The sequence below is a fragment of the Mustela lutreola genome, chromosome 3 (genome assembly GCF_030435805.1).
Source record: "Mustela lutreola isolate mMusLut2 chromosome 3, mMusLut2.pri, whole genome shotgun sequence".
In the NCBI taxonomy this organism is placed as follows: Eukaryota; Metazoa; Chordata; class Mammalia; order Carnivora; family Mustelidae; genus Mustela; species Mustela lutreola.
Window position 1 is genome coordinate 114,698,594 of NC_081292.1, and position 18,980 is coordinate 114,717,573.

The 18,980-nt window shown below is 46.1% G+C and overlaps 1 protein-coding gene across 2 annotated transcripts in view; it reads left to right on the forward strand.

The window, feature by feature from the left end:
• Window positions 1-769: 769 nt before the first annotated feature.
• MGAT5 (alpha-1,6-mannosylglycoprotein 6-beta-N-acetylglucosaminyltransferase) overlaps window positions 770-18,980 on the forward strand; it is a 345,401-nt gene continuing 327,190 nt past the window's right edge. For both annotated transcript variants that reach the window (XM_059166698.1, XM_059166699.1), the window contains exon 1: window positions 770-1,161. The gene's annotated coding sequence lies outside the window, so the exon portion shown is untranslated. The remainder of the gene's footprint in view (window positions 1,162-18,980) is intronic.

Consider the following 18,980-nt stretch of genomic DNA (forward strand, 5'->3'; position numbering starts at 1 on the left):
TATAATGTTCCGATGTAGCTGTGCGACCATATCTCCGGGGGCTCGATTGGATTTAATACGTCCTGTCAACCAATGTTTGTGGTATCTTCAGGGCATGAGATATTATTTATTTTGTTGTAAATTTACAATAGTACAGTGTTCAGCTAGCTCATCCAGCGTGTGCATGAATCCAAGGGTGGGAAGAAGAAAAAGAAAGAGAAATGGAATTTATTGAGCGCCTACTATATGCCAATTATACCTAAGTACTTTACTTTTGCTTTCTTTCATCTTCAAAATAGGCTCCTGGAAGCAGTATTATGCTCACAGATAAAGAGGCTGAATTCAAATGGTTAAGTGACTTGTCCAAGGTCACAAAAACCAAGTAGTAGACCTGGCTACCTAGAACACATTTCTTGAAGAAGGAAACTGAAACTCAGGGCACTTATTAAAGTTGTATGCTCCTGTAAATGGGTGAGCCCCCAGTCTTCCCTGCCTGGGCTTCGCTGCTAGAAGTCCCCTGGTGCTTCGAGGCCCTTGGACTGCACCACTCTGGAGGATGCTTTGTCATATGAGCATTGGCACACTATCCCCGACCTTACTAGAATATTATTTATGGCCGCGATTAACCTGTCTCCCTTGCTCCTTTCTCCCTTTGGGCTGCAGAATTGAAAGGTTGCTAGAAGTCCTCTCCGACAGAGTTGAGAGTTTGCAGACGGCCCCTGAGAAGCTGGGGCGTTCCGAATTGGCTGAGCGCTCGGCCTGGGAGGGCGGGGAGTTTGCCGAACGTTCCTGGCCAGAATCCTGCCTTCAAGAGCCGCGAGCCCAGAAGCGGTGAGAAGTTAGAGACGCTGGGCTGGGGGTGTTAGGGGAAATTGCGGACAGACCCCCGCCCCGCTAGGCTGAGCCCGCGAAGAGCGTCGCTACCGCGTCCGGGCTGTGTGTGGACGCGCCGCGCGCGGCCCCGCCAGGGCTGGGAGTTTGCAGACCGTCCCTGCCGCGGCCCGCTCGGCGGCGGCCCTGCGGCTCCCGCGGCAGCCGCTGCGGCCCCGGGCGCGATCCAGCCCAGGTAGCCGCGCCACAGGCTCGGGGCGCCGCGACCCCGTGCCCCGCCGCGTCGTGGGCCCCGCGGGGACAGCGGCTGGCGGGCGCTCCCTGCTGCTATTGCTGCTGTTCAACACGGAGGTGAGAGCCACTGGGTCGGGGCGATCGCGTCGGGCTCGCCATCCCCGCGGGGAGATGCACGCAGAGGGGACCGCGGAGGGCGCGGGGAGCTGGGCGCGGGCGGGGAGAGCCTGCACCGAGGGCGGCGCGGCCGGGGGTTCTGCCTGCCGCCTGCGTAGGTGCCCTGGCTGCGACCGCTCTGCGGGACCCGGGAGTGCAGCGGAGGACGCGCCTTGAGGCGCCCACCTGCCTGGGGCAGCCCTCTCCAGGGGAGACAGCAGGCCCCCCGCGCCCTTGGGGAACAGGCTTGTGGGCTTTTCAAGGGACTGTCCAGAGGAGGCTTTGGTGGCGCGGACTGTAGGCGAGCTGCCGGGGATGGCAGATGGGCGCTCGGACCGCGGAGGAGCCTGGTGGGGTCACGCTGCGGGTGTGGGCCGGGCTGGGGTCCCGGGAACCCGGGCGCGCAGGGCGGGCTCAGCCAACGGCCAGTGGGGAGGAAGAAGAAGGGAGGCTGGCCCGGGGCCCAGAAGAGGAGGGATGCGGCGGAGCGACGCTCGGGCTGGGAAACCGGGAAGCCCGGGGGAACCCCCCACCCTTTGGGGCCGGTCGCCGGCCCGCGACCCCGTCAGGGCGCTCCGCGAGTCAGCCCGGCCGAAGAGGCTGCGGGGAGCGCAGAGCCCACACCCGCGCGCACACACTCCCCGAGAGCATGCTCAGTGCAGCCCTGGGAACTTCCTGCCGAGTCGCGAGCCGCCCGGCCCCCTCTGGGCCCCCCCTCCCGGTCCACCGCGTGCTAAGTTGGGGGCGACCGAGCGCGCGGGTGGGGGGCGCGGCGCCCGCCTGTCGCCGTTTCGTGCCCCTGGCCCCTGCCTCGCTTTTGCTCAGATCCCAGCGCTGCTGGCGCCTACCGCCCCCGCGGCTGGGAACGGGGGTGTGGATGTCATCCCCCGTTCCCCGAGGCCAGGTCCGAGGCCGGGAGGCCAGAGGCCTGGCGGTGTGGCCGCTTGCATGGTGGACTCACTCCCTATGCACTCTCAGAGCGCACCGACCCCGTGCCGGGAGCAGACTGGGTGAAAGGGGGTGTGTGAGCTGGGGACGTTCGCGCACACTTGCTGTCACACACAAAGCCGTGGTTTCGTAGCTACCGCGCGGAAGAGGGAAGAGGTGGCGCTTGCATTGTCCAGCCTTGTTCGGAGCGCCAGCGGGGTGCTCTGGGGAAGTAGGCGATGCTTAAGGTTTTCGGAGATACCGGGCTCGAGGTCTAGGGCCCAGTGCTCCCGGTTCCGATTGCCAAGCCCGGCGCGGGGCAGACACTGTTGTTCGCTCCCGGCTCTGGCGGCCCAGTTAGAGAAGGTTGGGCGCTTACAGAGCTGTGAAGTTGGGGAGGAGAAAGCCGCGGTGTGTGTGGGGTTCGGGTGGGATGGCCACAGGGCACCTGGAAACACTCAGATTTGAGTATTAGCTGCGGGATCTCATTGTAAAGACACAGAAGTGGGAAGCTGGTGTCCCCGTCTGTGTTCATTGTCAGGACCCGAGGAACTTGGTTGGATTTTACTCGGAGAGTACCCCCCGCCCTGCCCCCAACCACCACCATGTTATCAACTCTATCACGGCTATCTTGAGCCTTGATGAAGGGTCAGAACTGCCTTGTTTTTAATGCAAGAAGTAAAAAAAATCAGTTTTTCATGATAGCCAAACCCATCACGGATCTGTCTTGATAAATGGATTTTCACCATCACCACCCACTTCCTTCTTTCCTACAAATTCTTTTTGTTGTTATTGTTCAAGGCTGAGATAAGCACCCTTAAGTTTGGCACTGCTAGGATTGGAGCGCAGCTCCATTTTCTGGAGGCCGTTTAGTTTTCTCCAGTTACCAGCTTGCCATCTGGGTAGTCAGAGAGAAGTGGAGAGGCCCTGAAAAACAGAGTGGTAGGGGAGGAGGGAGAATGTGACTGTTTTGCCCCCTTTAGGAGCTGGGACAAAAGGAGAAAGGACCTCCTGTGCCTGATACCTGACTCTGGCAGAGCTGGGTGCCAGGACTTAAGGGTTAGACTTTTCCTTTGGTCTCCACCTTTGTTCAACTTGCCTGGGTTTGGGACATCTAGGCCTGGAGTCACTAGGAGAAAGGAGTCTGCTGTCCTGGTTTAGAGCCTTGTGGGGCTTGCCTCCACACATGCAGGTGCTGGTTGGGTTGGTGTTTAGGTGGAGGGGGATGGCAGGAGGGCTGGGGGCCCTGCCCAAATCTGCCAATGGCATCTGTGCACCCCAGCCCCTCTGCCAAGCAGCGCATGGGCTTTTGATCTCAGCAGCGCACATTTCAAGTGCTTTGTGTTTGAAGTGTGAATACAGTACATATATATATTCACACATATGTATGTATATATACGTTTTTATAAAGATGTATGTGCATATGCAATGTTCTTTAGTAGCATCTTGGAGCTAGAAGGGACCTCTCAGGAGATCATAGGAATTCAGATTTTCTCCCTTTCCATTCAGTTTTCTCAGTTTAAAAATAACTAAAGCAGCCTTCTGCCCAGCTGGCCTTCAAACGCATTGAAATACCAGAGTCCCCCTGTGATTCTAGTGGGGTTGGGGGGGGCTTTGGCTCCTCCCATGAGAAGTGTAACTCCTCAGGATCCCTTGTAGATGTCAGTCATTTAACACCACCTTTCCAGATCAAGTCACTGCAGTGTCACCCTCAGACTGATTTGGCAGGGGACAGACAGTGGCCAGGGTGCCCTGCAAAGAAGTCCAGAAAACTGCACGGAGCAGTCATCATAAGACTTGTGTTGGGAAGTTCATGTCCTTTCTCACTCCATGGTCATTCAGGCAGGTGGTTGCCCTCTCCTTCCCAAGAGAGGTAAAGCTCTTTGCATGTCTTGGCCTCCTGGCTTTAGAAGGGTGGGCTGCTGGTGGGGTGAAGGGCTTCCTGTATTGATCTTATTGTAGGAAATCTCAGGAAAGCATACACTGTTAGGAGCTTTGTCTCTGGGGGTTTGTTGTTGTGTATGGCAAAATCTGAGAAAGGGTCCTTGTGTTGGGTGAAGAGTTAACAGAGTTTTGGCTGGCAGAAGGTGTATGTGTTCCAGAATCCAGGTACTTAAAAAAAGACAGAGAGAGAGAGAAAATAATTTTATATTTGGGGTGGATGCTGTGTGGGTGACAGTTGAGAGGTTTGTGTCACAAATAAGTGTGCTTGTCAGTGCAAGTTTTACTAGGCTGCCTTTAAAGTTCATAAGTACTTTGAAGTGTAGAGTCACTCTTAATAACCAGAAGATGGTTGTACTTTTTAATATGCTGGAAATTGAGTAGAGATCCCCCCAGCCCTTCTCGAAGTTTCTAGTCTTGGCCTCGGTCCCTATCCTGTATGGCATCTGCTTTCAACATCACAAATCGGAGTCCCGTGTGACCTCTCTGCCAGCCTCAGGTGGGTTCATGGAGTAAGTTTGTCCCACAGCTGCCATGGGCCATGCCCTGTGCTGGGGCTGAGGATAAAGATGTCCTTCTTCAAAATTACCTTTTGAACTTTTAATTTATCTGACCTTCTCTTTCTGTGTGTTAATGCAAACTACCAGTTCTTGGAAGGTCGCCAAGGTGGGTCCCAGGAGCCTTAGTACTTTAACTATGTTCTCTCAGCTGGAAGCATGGGGACTTGTGCTCTGTTTGCTTCCTTGGGCTGTTTTATTTATTTGTTTTTTCACTGCTACAATTAAATTCATGTTTTCCTAACTTTGTCACATCTGGAGAGCTGTATGTGTTCGTGAGAGGGGTTGGAAGGATCACTTTATTTTTTCAAAATCCCAGAGCTCTCTTATCCAAATGCATAACCTTCTGGAAAGCGAACAGGAGCCTTTCCATCAAGGCCCTTTGTCCAGCCTGAAAAATCTGGACAGGCAAGGGGGGATAAGCTGCCATGGCCGGGTTTGGTGGAGGTTTCCCTGTAAACTGTCCCTGCTACCCCTCTCCTGCAGTGCTTGTGTTGAGGGCTGCTGGACCTTGGCCCCACCTGGGATGGTTATCAAAGATGGCTAAGGAGTATTTCGCCACCCTGTTGCCCATGCCCCTAAGGAGTGAGGTGTATCCAAGTACTTTATTACTTGTAAGAGTTAAATACTGATGTTTGCATTTGATTTACTTAAAAAAAAAAAAAAAAAAAGTTGGCCCTTCAAGGTTACCCCTAGAATAGATTAACAGCCTTGCTTTTTTTCTTTTTCTTTTTTAATTTAATTTAATTTAATTTTTTTCCCAGTGTTCCAACATTTATTGTTCATGCACCACACCCAGTGCTCCACACAATAGGAGCCCTCCTTAATACCCACCACCAGGCTCACCCATCCCCCCACGCCCCTGCCCTCTGAAACCCTCAGTTTGTTTCTCAGAGTCCACAGTCTCTCATGGTTTGTGTCCCCTTCCCATTTACCCCAACTCACTTCTCTCCATCAGCCTCACTTCTGCATCCCACCCAGATTTTTGCGGTTGGCCCTGGAGGGAATGTGTGCCGCCCACCCACTCCTGTCTCAGCTGTACTCCTTAGTGTTGTAGCTCTGAGCACAGACGGCTTCTAAGTCCCGTCACGCTGGTAAGATGCTTTTTGTAAGTATCCTCCATGGAACAGTCTTCCACTGTAATAGTGTTGGATCTCTTGTGTGTCAGTCCACTCGTGAGAGTGTGTTGTGTTGATGATCATCACACATATTATGTTTCCTTAAGGAGAAATGTCAGGAGGTGGGCAGAACAATAGAGATGGGATGAAAAATTTACCCTCTGTAATTGATCTGATTGCATATGCTTCTTTCCTATTTCCGTTACTACTCCCTACAGTGGTAAGGTAGACTCCGTTGTCATTCCCAGTTTATATATGGGATGTCTGTGAGGTTGTGAAACCTGACTGTGATCACACACAGCTAGCAAGTGACCAGGTGAGGATTTGAATGCAGGTGGCCTAGGTCCAGAGTCCATATTAGCTGAGCTGTGCTTAATTAAGGCTAGCAAGCTCATCCTGAAGCAGCCAGCACTTTCTTTCCAACCAAAGCCAAGAGGAGCCTTGGACACTCAGGAGTTGGAAAGCAGTTCAGGGAGATCCTTCTGGATTCCTTCTTGCAGAGAGCAAGAAGGGCTTACTTGAAGTCTCATCAGCCAGTGGACAGCAGTGACAAAGCTGGGTTTCAGCTCTGACCCTTGGTCTCACACGAACAATTGATAATAACTGATAACAGTTGTGTGCCCCCTTTGTTTGTGGAAATGATTTAGGAAGCAAATGTGCTGGTCATTTGGCATCTGTCCCTCCCCCTCCAAGAACCCCCTGTGCCTCTGAGCTCACAACCAACTTCACCTTAGATCTGGTGGGGAGCAGATGGTGTGTCTGCATCTTTTCACCATCCACACATGGGACAATCTGAGCAACTTAAATGATGTCTTTAAGTGAGGTGTCCTCTTCTTCATGTTAGTAAGTTTGACATCTTAAGAATATAGTCTGGGATGGATTTTACTTAATTTCACTCTTAAGTTTTCTACCTGTGTGTGTGTGTGTGTGTGTGTGTGTGTGTGTGTGTCTTAGGGCTCCTAACCCCACTCAGCATTGATTTCCACTCTACAGGAGCATGGGGTAGGGAAGAAGTGACCTGGCAGTGGCCTCAGAGCTGTTTCTTAACAGTTCCAATAAAGGGTCAGTGAGGACACTCCCACAGTGTCTGTGGAATCCTGGAAAATACTCCTCTGTCCAGTGGGATCACCATACTTCATGGAGTCTTCCAGTTGGGTGTGACAGCAAACACCATCTCCTTTCATTTTACTCCTTCCATATGACCATTACATGGGGTCTACCAGGGCTCCTGCCTGTTCCTGATTCTGAACACTTCTAGTTAACAAATAGTCCATAGCTGCTCATGGAGTTAGAAGTCCAGTCCTGGTCAGGGCCCACCAGGAAGAGTTCAGCTCAGTTGGGAAGCAGTACACAAATGAAGAACACATTAATTCAGCCCACGTGACCACTTTGGGTCTCAGTTCTTATGTTGAAAAGCAAGAGGAGATTGAATGAGCGCCAATGTTCTGTTCAGTCCTGACGTATAATCCTCTACATATGGCAAAGGAGGTGTGGAATAAAGAAAGAAAATTCCCTTACTGGATAAAAAAAGATTGAGGGAAAACTCAAGTTGTTTTTGCCTTTGCTGGTCGACTCCCTTCAGTACACCATTGAGTGCTTACCAAAGAAGCACCAACCCTTTATTATCACTATTCTTTAGGGATGTTTATTTTTGTATATTTAGAAATAAGAGGCCTTGGTCCCTACTTCTCAACCTAGAAATAACCCCTTTTGCCTAGTGAAGCTGTTTTTTCCTTTGGGGAATTGAGAATCAAAGAGCAGAAAATGACTGGGCTCCCGGAGTTCTGTGGTTCTGTGTGGCATAGTGCTGTGGGGGAAAGTGGCTAACAATTTACCCAGCCGCAAGCTGGGCCAAATTCTGTGCACATACCTTCATTAGGCCTTCCCTGAGAAACAACTACGTTCAAAGAACAGGGAGTTTGATATCAATCTCCTTGCAGCTGCTGGTTTTTTTTTTTTTTTCCTTAACCATCTGTTATTTTCAGTTCCGATTTTTTTATTTACTAGTGCTCATGCCAATGAGTTTTCTAAATGACCGACTCTTTCTCTCACGCATGGTGTTTAGGAGAGCACTATCTCTGCCTCATGCAAAGAATGATGTTTCTGTGTCCCTTCGGTGCGTTTCTTTGTACTTCTGTCCTTCCATAGGACTTCCTTCGCCCCCACTCTTCTCATTTTTCAGAGCCACCAGGGTTAGTAGAGCACTAAGAAAGGATGGGGAGGGGAAGGGCCTCATTATGTGACATTATGGGATGATTTTTCATCATCCATCATTTGGGATGTACAGATTTAATTTTCTTGGGTGAATGTTACCATTTTCTATAGATTCACTATTCTTTATTTGCTTTTTTTTTCCCTGTCCAATAAGTTTCAAAAAGGGAAAGTTGTTTATTTTTTCCCTAGGTTGGTTAAAAAAAACAGTACATCTGACCCCTCTCAGAAAGGAGTACAGAGCTCTAGAAAGCGTGACTGGAAGCTCCGTTGCCTGGCACAGAGCATGTGCGCATGACGAGTCACATGACCAACGAGGCATCGGGCATCATGGGTCAACTGGCGCCATGGCAGACCAGCTTCTGCAGGTAGCTGGTTGTCTTCATGCGGGTCAATTTGGTGTTCTATGAGTTCGGTTCCTCATGTGTCAAATGAGGCATCTCTTAGCTTCTTCTACATCAGTGGGATTCTTCTAGTGTGCCTTCTTGGCTGTGCTTAGCCTCCTTACCTAACTCTTTCTTTAATCTGTCCTTCATATATGCTTAGGTGTTTTCCTAGTTTGGAGGCCCTGTTTGGTCGTGCTTGTTTACGTTCTGTTGTTTAAATCAATCAGTGGACTTTCTGTAGACATTTTTTTTTCTTCCTTACTGTAAGCATACTTCGTGGGCATATGGGCCCAACTAATTGGGACTGTGTGTGAAATAGGGTGTGTATGTGTGTCCATGTCTCCACATTGCTAGGGTGTATTACCTTATTGTCATATCATCTACAAAAAAAGCAGGAGTGATCAGATTGGAACTGTAGATCTGGAGCAGCCATCAGTTAAAAGAAGTCTCTAGAAAGTTTATGTGGAAAGATTTTGTTGATATGGCTTTTCCCTAGCACATGCTTGTCAGAGCTATAGTTAGGATGCCTTTGAAGACTATATGGATAATGATTTTATTGCACTTTCCTATAGACTGCTATAAAGAAAATACTATAAAGTATTTTCAGTGACAATAAGTTGCTCATTCTATCATAATGCCTTTTCTCTAATTGCCCCTATAACCAGAATCAGATGCAGTTTTCCATATTTGATGCCATGCCTAGTTAGTGTTCTCCAAGTTCCAGTTTCTTCCTCCCACTCCAGTGGCTTCAAGAGAGACTTCGGTTCTGTTATTGTCAGCCTTTGGTATAAAGATTACAAGATTATGCAGTCCTTCTGTTACTGCTGTAACAAATAACTGCAAATTTAGTGGCTTAAGGAAATACAAATTTATTGTTTTATAATTCCGTGGATCAGAGATCCACCACAGGCCTCTTTGGGTAAGATCAAGTGTCTGCTCCTTCTGGAAGCTCTAGGGAAGAATCTACTTCCTGGCCTCTTTCAGCTTCTAGAGGCAGCTCACATTCATAGGCTTTTGCCCCCTTCCTCCACTGTCCAAACCAGTAATGCTCAGCTGAGTTCTTGCCCCTTTGCTGTCAGCCTGGTTCCTTGACCACAGCTAGGAAAGGTTCTCTGATGTTAGGATCTATGTGATCAGATTGGGCCCGCCTGGATAATCCAGGATAATCTCCTCATCTCAAGATCCCTAATGTAATCCTATGTGTCCTGTAAGGTAACATTCAGGGGTTCCAGGGATTAGGACATGAACATTGCTGGAGCCATTTTTCTGCCTCCCACAGTGCTCAAAACTCTGTCAAGAAATGTTTTTTTACTCTTTATGTAGAACTCCTCCTTTCTGGGAAGAAACTTTAGTGCCATAGGAAATTTGCTTATTTCCCTCATTTTTTTTGACTGTATTAAAATGGACTGTTTGCAAAACCCAGTATTTAGGATTTGAGTTCTGCTGTGGTCATACATGGAGCTGTGCACATCTACATGTTGAGGCTTGTGTGGTATCAGCAGTCCTTCTGCAGTGAGGAAGCCGAGGGGCAGAGGGAACTTGCTCAGGGTCACGAAGCCAGAAGTGTGGGAGCTAGGATGCGAAAGTGGATCTCACTGATTCCGAAGCCTGGGTTCCTTTCACTCTGCCTTTCTGCCTCTGATGTGATAATGAAAAAACAAAATGAGAAATGGTAATGGGGAAATGTAAAATAATGTTGAATCTCTGCTTCTGCCAAGGTGATGACAGTAAATACTGCCTGTGGTAGATTGATTGCACTAATGGCCCCAATTAATGGCCTCCCTGTATCTACACTTCTTACCTTCTAGCTTTGTAGTCCCCCTACCATTCCTTCCCCACCACTGGATTGGTCACGTGATGCTTTGGCTAGTGGGACATTAGCAAACGTCCTGTAGACAGAGTTTAAAAGAGCCTATGTGCTTCTGAGTGCCTTTTACATAGCTGGGCTTGCCACTGCTGTGAGAACATGCCCAGGCTAGCCTAATGGAGAGTTCTGAGAGAGACATGGGGATGGGCCCAGTGGTATCAGCCGAGGCTCCCTAGACCAGCCAGCCCACAACTGAACTGTTGGGTGCTCAAAGTCTCCACAGCATGTCTTGCCAAGATTAGTTAAGACTGTTCTAGGTCACCAGAACCAGCCAACTAACCTGTAGAGTTGTAGAAACAATCGATGGCAGTTGCTTTAAGCCACTGAGTTCCGGAGAAGTTTGTTATATGGCAACTGCTTACTGATACACACCTCACATCAGGTGTTTGAATAACGTGAGAAGTATTTTTAGTATTTTAGTGAGAAGTATTTCCTTTCGAAGATCATTTTGGACTGCTTGTAACTAGTTATTATTCTTTGTACAAATTTAATACATTTTAAAATATTCTTTTAAGGCTATGTTTGGGCTCAAGAACTTGCTCATTGTATCTACCCTTTTTTCTATCCTCCCCCCTTTTTTTTAACATGGTTGTCTTTTAAATTCTTATCAGTTGAAGTCCAAAGCAGACTTCAACAAATAGACCAAACTATTCGTTATTTCTAGCATGCTGGCTTTGACTCCCAGTGTACAGTTAGAAATTCATATTAACTCCTAAGTCATATTTACATGTATATAACAGCAAGAAGAGTTTCAAGACACATTATCTACCCCTCTGCCTCTGAAGCCCTCAGATGCTTCCTGTTCTGTTTCATAGCCTTAAAAAATGCTGGTCAGGGGTCAGCACCATGGCCTGCTGCTGATTTTATGAAGTTTATTAGAACCTGGCTACTCCTGTTGATCATGTATTGTTTGTGGGTGCTTTCAAGCTCAGATGGCAGAGTTGAGTAGTTATGGCAGAGATCATCTGGCCTGTAAAGCCTAGAGTATTTACCACCTGGCTCTTGAAGAAAAGTTTTCTGACCCTTGCACTGAGCTGATTTCATAACCTATCAGTTAGCTGCGACCCTCCGTTTTAGAAGACACTGTTCAAGTGACCTTTAGCTCTCCTGATATTCTTCTGGAAATTACACTAAACAGATCTGTCACATGTGAACTACCACTTTACCTGTGTCATACTTGGACTCTCTCGTCTATTTACTTAGATTCAACAATTAATGTTTTTGTGATTTAACATTATACCTGACTGACTTATATAAGACACTTTGGGAGCATTCCTAAAATATATCATTTTGAAGTAATATTATCCGCCCCCCTTTCAAATTTAAATGAGGCTTTCTTGTGGAAACTAACTGGAATTAAAAATGGACACAGATTCAAGTGCTAGTTATTTATTCATTAGATTGCAGCAGTGCCTTTTTTTGTGATATAATGGAGTCCATTAGTGAAAGTGGGAGAGAAACAGAGGTAGCTTCTTTTTACCACACCTTTCTGACAGTTGGTCCTTATTGCCACATTTCTGGATTAGGGTGATATTATTCCTGAGCATAATAAAATTTAAATACATTAAATCATGGACTTTGGGGGTTGGAAAGACTTTGGAAAAAAATCTTTTTTCATTGAGACCCAGTTTGGTCCCTTAAAGACCAAATTTTTCTGACACCTAAATTTTCCAAGCCTGTCAAGGAGGGACAACAATGTTATTTATGTCATATGGCTAATGAGATTGATGAAAAGAAGCCGAGGCAGAAAAGCCTTTAGAAGGATCTGGATGTATCTTTCTAGAGTCAGAAATACCAGGTGAAGAATGGTCGCTGGCTCATTTATTTATCAGCAGTGAGAAAGAAATCAAAATAAATGAGCTTCAGCTACAGCATGAAGAGTTTAGGTAGGATCAAGAAATGTCCCCTAAATAAGGTGGCTTCTTTGACATTAGAATAGATTCTTCTGAGTATTTGTTTTTATTTATCAGAGAGAGAGAGAGAGAGAGCTGCAGAGAGAGCATTTAAGCAGTAGGAGGGGCAGAGAAAGAGGGAGAAGCAGACTCCCCATTCAGTGTAGAGCCCTATGTTGGCCTGATACAGGACCTTGAGACCATGACCTGAGCCCAAGTTAGATGCTCACTTGACTGAGCCACCCAGCTGCTCCCTGAGTATTTTTTATCTTAACTGCCTCCCTTAGTTCAGGCAGGTGGTTGGACTCTTCTGAGTGCTAGCAACAGGGACCTGATAGAGCTTGCTTCAACAAAGTGCAGAATTCATGTTAGGGCAGGAGGCCCCAGGCACCCCAGGAATCTCCTTTGCTTCCTCTTTGAGTCCATCTGCCTGGTTGGTTAATTCTCCCCTGCCTTGGGCTTCTTTCTGTCCCAAAAGCAGAATGTGGGTGACACTAGCTACTGGGGAAATCATCCAGCATGAATAATATTTCTTGTAACACAAATTGCAGTTTCCTGGGGAGTATCTCCTCAGTGGCCCAGCTTGACATCACCCAGAGGTGGGCAGAGCTAGGCATTGCAATGGGATTTGGGCTAGCTCCAGGGCTTTGTATAAGGGCTTTGTAGAAATTTGTGGGGGAAGTTTTGGTTGTTGATTGGGGAGTGCTACTAGCATTTATTGGTGGGGACCAGGGTTGCTAACTGTGATGGGTAGAGCAGTCTTTTTTTTTTTTAAGATTTTATTTATGTACTTGAGAGAGAGCTAGAGAGAGTGTGCGCATGCATAAATGGGGGGAGGGGCAGAGGGAGAGGGAAAAGCAGATTCACGGCTTAGCACGGAGCTCGATATGAGACTCGATCCCAGGACCCTGGGATCATGATCCAAGCTGAAGGCAGATACTTAACCAAATGAGCCACCCGGGAGCCCCTGCAACAGTCTTACACTCTAAAATGTGTCCCATATTGCACTATGAGACAATCATGGACAACAAAACCTGTTTACTACCTGAACCTAGAGGCCGTATCTTACACATAAACAAAGAACATTTTGCATATTTTAGGTAAGCATTGTCTTTCTCAGCTGACAAAGGAAGACTGTGCTTTGTTTCATTGGGAAATGCACCAAGAAATGTTCGCCATTTTGAAAAATCACACCAACCCTGGCATCACCATGTCACCCATTTCAGTCCTCATTTGTAGCTGACCAATTTTTTGATTTTACATTAAAACCCAAGTAACTAATGCCCCCATTATGCCTTCTAGATCCATCTCACCCAACTAATTGCATATCGAAATACCTATTAGGTTTGTTATCAGTTATTTCCTTTTCATTTACTCTTAAGGCAACAAGTATATATGTTTGAAATTATGTTTAGGAGGGTTATCTAAGAAGTTGATTTGAGATAGTGAAGGGGTATTAGAAGTTTGCTTTAAGCTGGGAGCTTCAGGGCTGGTAGAGGTTAGAACACTGCACTGGGAGAAGTGATTTGTAAAGTCATTTTTTTCTTCCAGTCTAATGATTCAGCTAAATTAAATATTCTTAACACTGATTATTTAGGAAATAAAAAAACTGTACCTCATGCATTTTCTGTGGCCGACTATGAAACAAGGAAGAGATGTGTTGGCCCCATACTGCTCGGTCTGTGTGGATGGTAGACTCTCCATGGTGCTCACCACCCACCCTCCCGTGTTTGTGGTTTCTGGCTCCTGCTGGACCAGGGCTGGGTTATGGGTCTCCTTGTCATTCTCTCCTATGGAAGAACCATAGGTGTAGGGAATCAAATCAGCTTATCACCTGAGTTTCACATGAACTACTTCAGACCCATCTGTCAGGCTTTTAGCTCAGGCTGTGAGCTTATTCGGGAAAATACTACACCTTGGTTTTCACTAACCTCTAACCCAAATTTGAGCAATCCTTAGCTTTTGAATATTGGCCATAAATTACAGTATGATTATTATTGTCTGTGACTTTGTCACCAGTACATATCCAATATTTTCATCTCGTGTTATAGATGTCTGACCAATATCTTGAAATGTCAGTACTTTAGAATTATGGTGGTTATTACACCTACAGCTAGATAGTGTTTTTTAATGTGTTAATAAATAAGCATATGTGTTATTATATCACAATTTTAAAAAATATTTTGGTAACTGTATTTAAATATCATCAATTTCCTCTGTAATCCTGTGTATTTGATTTTATGTCTTCAAAAAAATCCCGAGAAGGGATCTGTGGATGTCCCCAGACTGCCGGGGGCAGGGGGTGGTGGTACAGAAATCACAGTGTAGAATGGCGAGGTGCCCACCCACCCTGCCCTGTCTCTTCGGTTTGTTGGGAGTTGACCTTCCCCTAACATGGCCTTTCCCCAAGACTGCCAGGTATGAATGTGGGAGGGGTGTGGGTTTATCCCCATTTGGCTTATTTTCTTCTTAGACCAGAGCTGGTCAAGGGTTTGAGCTTGATTCAAGCCTTGGCTCATTCTTTTATCAGACATGAGGAGGCAAGTTTGTCAGAACATTCCTCCGGCAAGGCTGTATTGATCAGTACAAGGTACATGATGCATTTAAAGCCAAAACATACTGATTATCTGAATCCTAAGCAGGAGTGTGATTTCTAGTTCAGTTTTTCAAGTGGAGAATACTACGGACATTTTGCAAGCCAATTCCCTATATACATCCCAACTTCTCTTTTCCTCTTTGTATGCTTCAGAGTTACATAATCACAACCAACTCTAATAAAGACCGCATTGCTTAAGAAATATTGCATAAATGGCTGCCAGGGTGTTCTTCATTACCATCTCACATATGGGGGAGGGCCATTTCCTAGAAGATAGGGTTTGGGTGGACGTGGACAGCACCATCAGTGTCCACTTGCCACCTTGCCACCCAGGGAGTCCAGCCTAGAGGGTGCCGTGCTGCAGCTATCACTGGATTTCTGGGAAGAACCTCAACCTTTCTCTGTTTCTGGAAACTTCTCCTAATAGGAAATGACTTTGCCACAGACGAGCCCAATGCCCTTGCTGTCCTCCAGACACGGAGTCATTGTGCTGCCATGTGCATCTTTTTCCTCTCACAGCTTCTAAATCTATATTTAGAGCATGAAAATGCTGAACATTTCCTTTCTAATTTTTTAGAAGTTGAGCATAGGGAGAGTTCTTCACGCATTCAACACTAATATCTTGGACAACCATATTAAATAATCATGGGAACCGTATTTTTTCTTTGTTTCAAAAAATATGCTGAAGATTGGAATTGAATAGTTTGAAATTTTTAACCTTTGTTTCTCTGTGGGCTTAGTTACTGATCAAATTTTTCATGGAGTAAAAGCTACTCCCTTAGGGAATTAGGAGCAACCCCATTGCATGATATTGTTACTGCTCATGTCAGAGTAAAGAGAACATACGTGTACTTAACAAGCTAATTAATGAAGTGACAGCATCTCTCTTGCAAAATTCTGTTGATCCTGGGCTACCGATTGTCCTTACAGATTTATGTGCAAGATTGTGGGCGCCACTTGCCCTAATTTTTTTTAAGTTTTGAGTAAGTTTTTAATACATAGCCTGTTTAGGGGCGCCTGGGTGGCTCAGTGGGTTAAGCCTCTGCCTTCAGCTCAGGTCATGATCTCCGGGTCCTGGGATCAAGCCCCGCATTGGGCTCTCTGCTCAGCAGTGAGCCTGCTTCCCCTTCTCTCTGCCTGCTTGTGATCTCTCTCTCTCTTTCTGTCAAATAAATAAATAAAATCTTAAAAAAAAAATACATAGCCTGTTTATTGTTATTTTTTATTTTAATTCCAATATAATTAACATGCAGTGTTTACTATTAGTGTCAGGTATACAATAAAGTGAATCAACAATTGTGTATATTGCACAGTGCTCACCACTCTTAAGCATACTCTTAATCCCCATCACATATTTTACCCCTTCCCCACCCACCTCCCCGCTGGTGACCCTCAGTTTGCTCTCTATAGAGTCTGATCTTTGGTTTGTCTCTTTTTTTTCTTCGTTTGTTTCTTAAATTCAATGAAGTCACGTGGTATTTGTCTTTCTCTGACTGAGTTCACTTTGTATTATATCCTCTTGATCCATCATTTGGCCTGATTTTTGAAGTGAGATACCTCAGATCCTTTTACCAAGGAAACTGTCCTGTCATTGGATCCATAAGACCAGGTGTTTTTTAGGGAAAGACTTGAGAAAGCAGGAAATTCACCGACTTCATTGGCTGAGGGGTGGTGGTTTTGCTCAGTTTGAAGGCTCCCTTACCTCTCTTCCCCATTCTGAGCTGCATTTACTGGGTCTGTTTTTCATAGAGGTTTGGTGTGGAATGAATGTTGATCTGTAGAAAGAGCAAACAGCGTGCAGAAGATCTGAAGGATAAAAGTTTAAATATCCGTGAGTGATTCATCTCCCAGTCAGGTGGACAATGAAGTTAATAGTGCAGCTGCTAGAGACAGAGAGATCCCGTTACCATTCCAGAGACCCCATCACCATGAAAAGTGGAAAATACAGGTCCTCAAACTGACAATCCAAAGGTGAGGACCTCACGTACAGAGTAACACTTTTTCCTGGAAGTGGACCTCTTGAGCACATAGCTGGTGTTCAGGGGAGTACAGGGCACTTTTGGGAACCAAGCCTGGAGCACATTGTCTGATTTCATGCTGATGACAACCCTGTAAATTAGACTCACTTGTCTTCACTGAACACATGTGAAACTGAGGTCTGGAGAAGTTAAATGTCATGTGTGCAGCGACTCACAGAATCATAAGGAGCCCATATAATTTTACCACCCAAACCTGAACACTTTTGAGAGTAAAAGGGAATGTTAGTAATGATTATGCTGGGAGAAGAGGCTCCGATGGTACGTAATGTCCCCTTGCTAATAAGGTGCACATTGGGGCTTTAATTTGGGTCTCTGTTTCCAAAGCCTATCTGTTCTTTGTTAGATGTGTTAGATCAGGCTGTCTCATCTCCAGATGAATTGGTAAAGGCACCCAATGAATAACCTTGTGATGATGCGTTCTGCACTACATATAGAGCCAAAGAGAAATGCCTCTGAGGCTAGGTAAACGTTCCCTTTGGCAAGAGAAATGTCTAGTAGGGATGTTCTTTTATATAAAAATATAGAAAGGGTTTTTTTTCGGGGAAGGCAGATGGTTTTTCTCTTCCTAAGATGTGGTTTTCCATTTTTCGTTGAAAAGAATGGGTCTGCTTTCGCATTTACAAGAAAGATAAAGTGAGACTCATAAAATCTCATATCCAGGGCAAACGTCTTCCTAGCCAGTAGCTGTTATGATACAGGGTGATCGAGTAGATTCTCAATAGTAAGGTGTGTAGATGAAATTTACTACTCCTGTTGTCAGCACTCTGTCCACGATGTTATTATCGAGGCTCATTTGTGCAGTATAATCATTACCATGAGACGTTAAAATGAGATCCCAACACCCGAATAGACAGCCCGACCAGTGTTGGACACTCTGGCTTGTGACAAGGAGCCTCCATGCCTCCGAGAGCCTCAGACACACACGTGTGAACACACTCAGCAGAAGTGCAGACATGAAGATAAATGAAGCCCAAGGTACTTATAACCGGTATTACGGCCCAACCATGGAAAGTAATAAAGAACATCACACAGCTCTCCAGGATTTATTTCTTCCCTATGTCATGTTCTTTGCTGCCTTCGAGGCCCATGGAGGTGTAAAAGCCAAAGTTTCCTAACAGCAGTCCCGTCCACACCGCAGCCTCTCAGAAGTCCTGCTGAATTGCCATTCATTATCAAGTCAGCAGCGCCAAAGAATGACATACCATTCAGAGGCACTGCTGGCAACCCAGACTAAGCAGGTGGATGGGTGAGAGTTACATTGTTTGGTTGGAAATTTGGGATCGGGCTTTCAGTTAAGAGCTGTTACGTGGCCTTCCTTCTACACCTTGGTGCCTGAGGCCCTGCCTTCTGAACCTTGGAGCACCCCAAGTAAACAGTCTCTGAGGGAGCAAAATGACACTTTCTGGTGACGAAGCTTTCCCCCATCAGGAGTGACCACTGGGACCAAGAGGGGGACTGGGGGTGGGCTCAGGGATTTGCACCCGCTCCTGTGATTTGGTTAAGCTGCTCCCTGAAGAATGCAGCGATCTCTGGTTGTCTTCCAAACGTCCAGACTGTAGGGACCATAGGCTATAAGACAGAAAAAGAAAACAGGATTTTTTTTTTTTTTTTTTTTTTTTTTTTTCCATTCCCTTTTGCTATGTCTGGCTCTTTTTTTTTTTTTTTTTATTTTTTTTTTATTTTTTATTTTTTATAAACATATATTTTTTATATACATATATTTTTATCCCCAGGTCTGTGAATCACCAGGTTTACACACTTCACAGCACTCACCAAATCACATACCCTCCCCAATGTCCATAATCCCACCCCCTTCTCCCCAACCCCCTCCCCCCGGCAACCCTCAGTTTGTTTTGTGAGATTAAGAGTCACTTATGGTTTGTCTCCCTCCCAATCCCATCTTGTTTCATTTATTCTTCTACCCACTTAAGCCTCCATGTTGCATCACCACTTCCTCATATCAGGGAGATCATATGATAGTTGTCTTTCTCTGCTTGACTTATTTCGCTAAGCATGATACGCTCTAGTTCCTTCCATGTTGTTGCAAATGGCAAGATTTCATTTCTTTTGATGGCTGCATAGTATTCCATTGTGTATATATACCACATCTTCTTGATCCATTCATCTGTTGATGGACATCTAGGTTCTTTCCATAGTTTGGCTATTGTGGACATTGCTGCTATAAACATTCGGGTGCATGTGTCCCTTTGGATCACTACATTTGTATCTTTAGGGTAAATACCCAA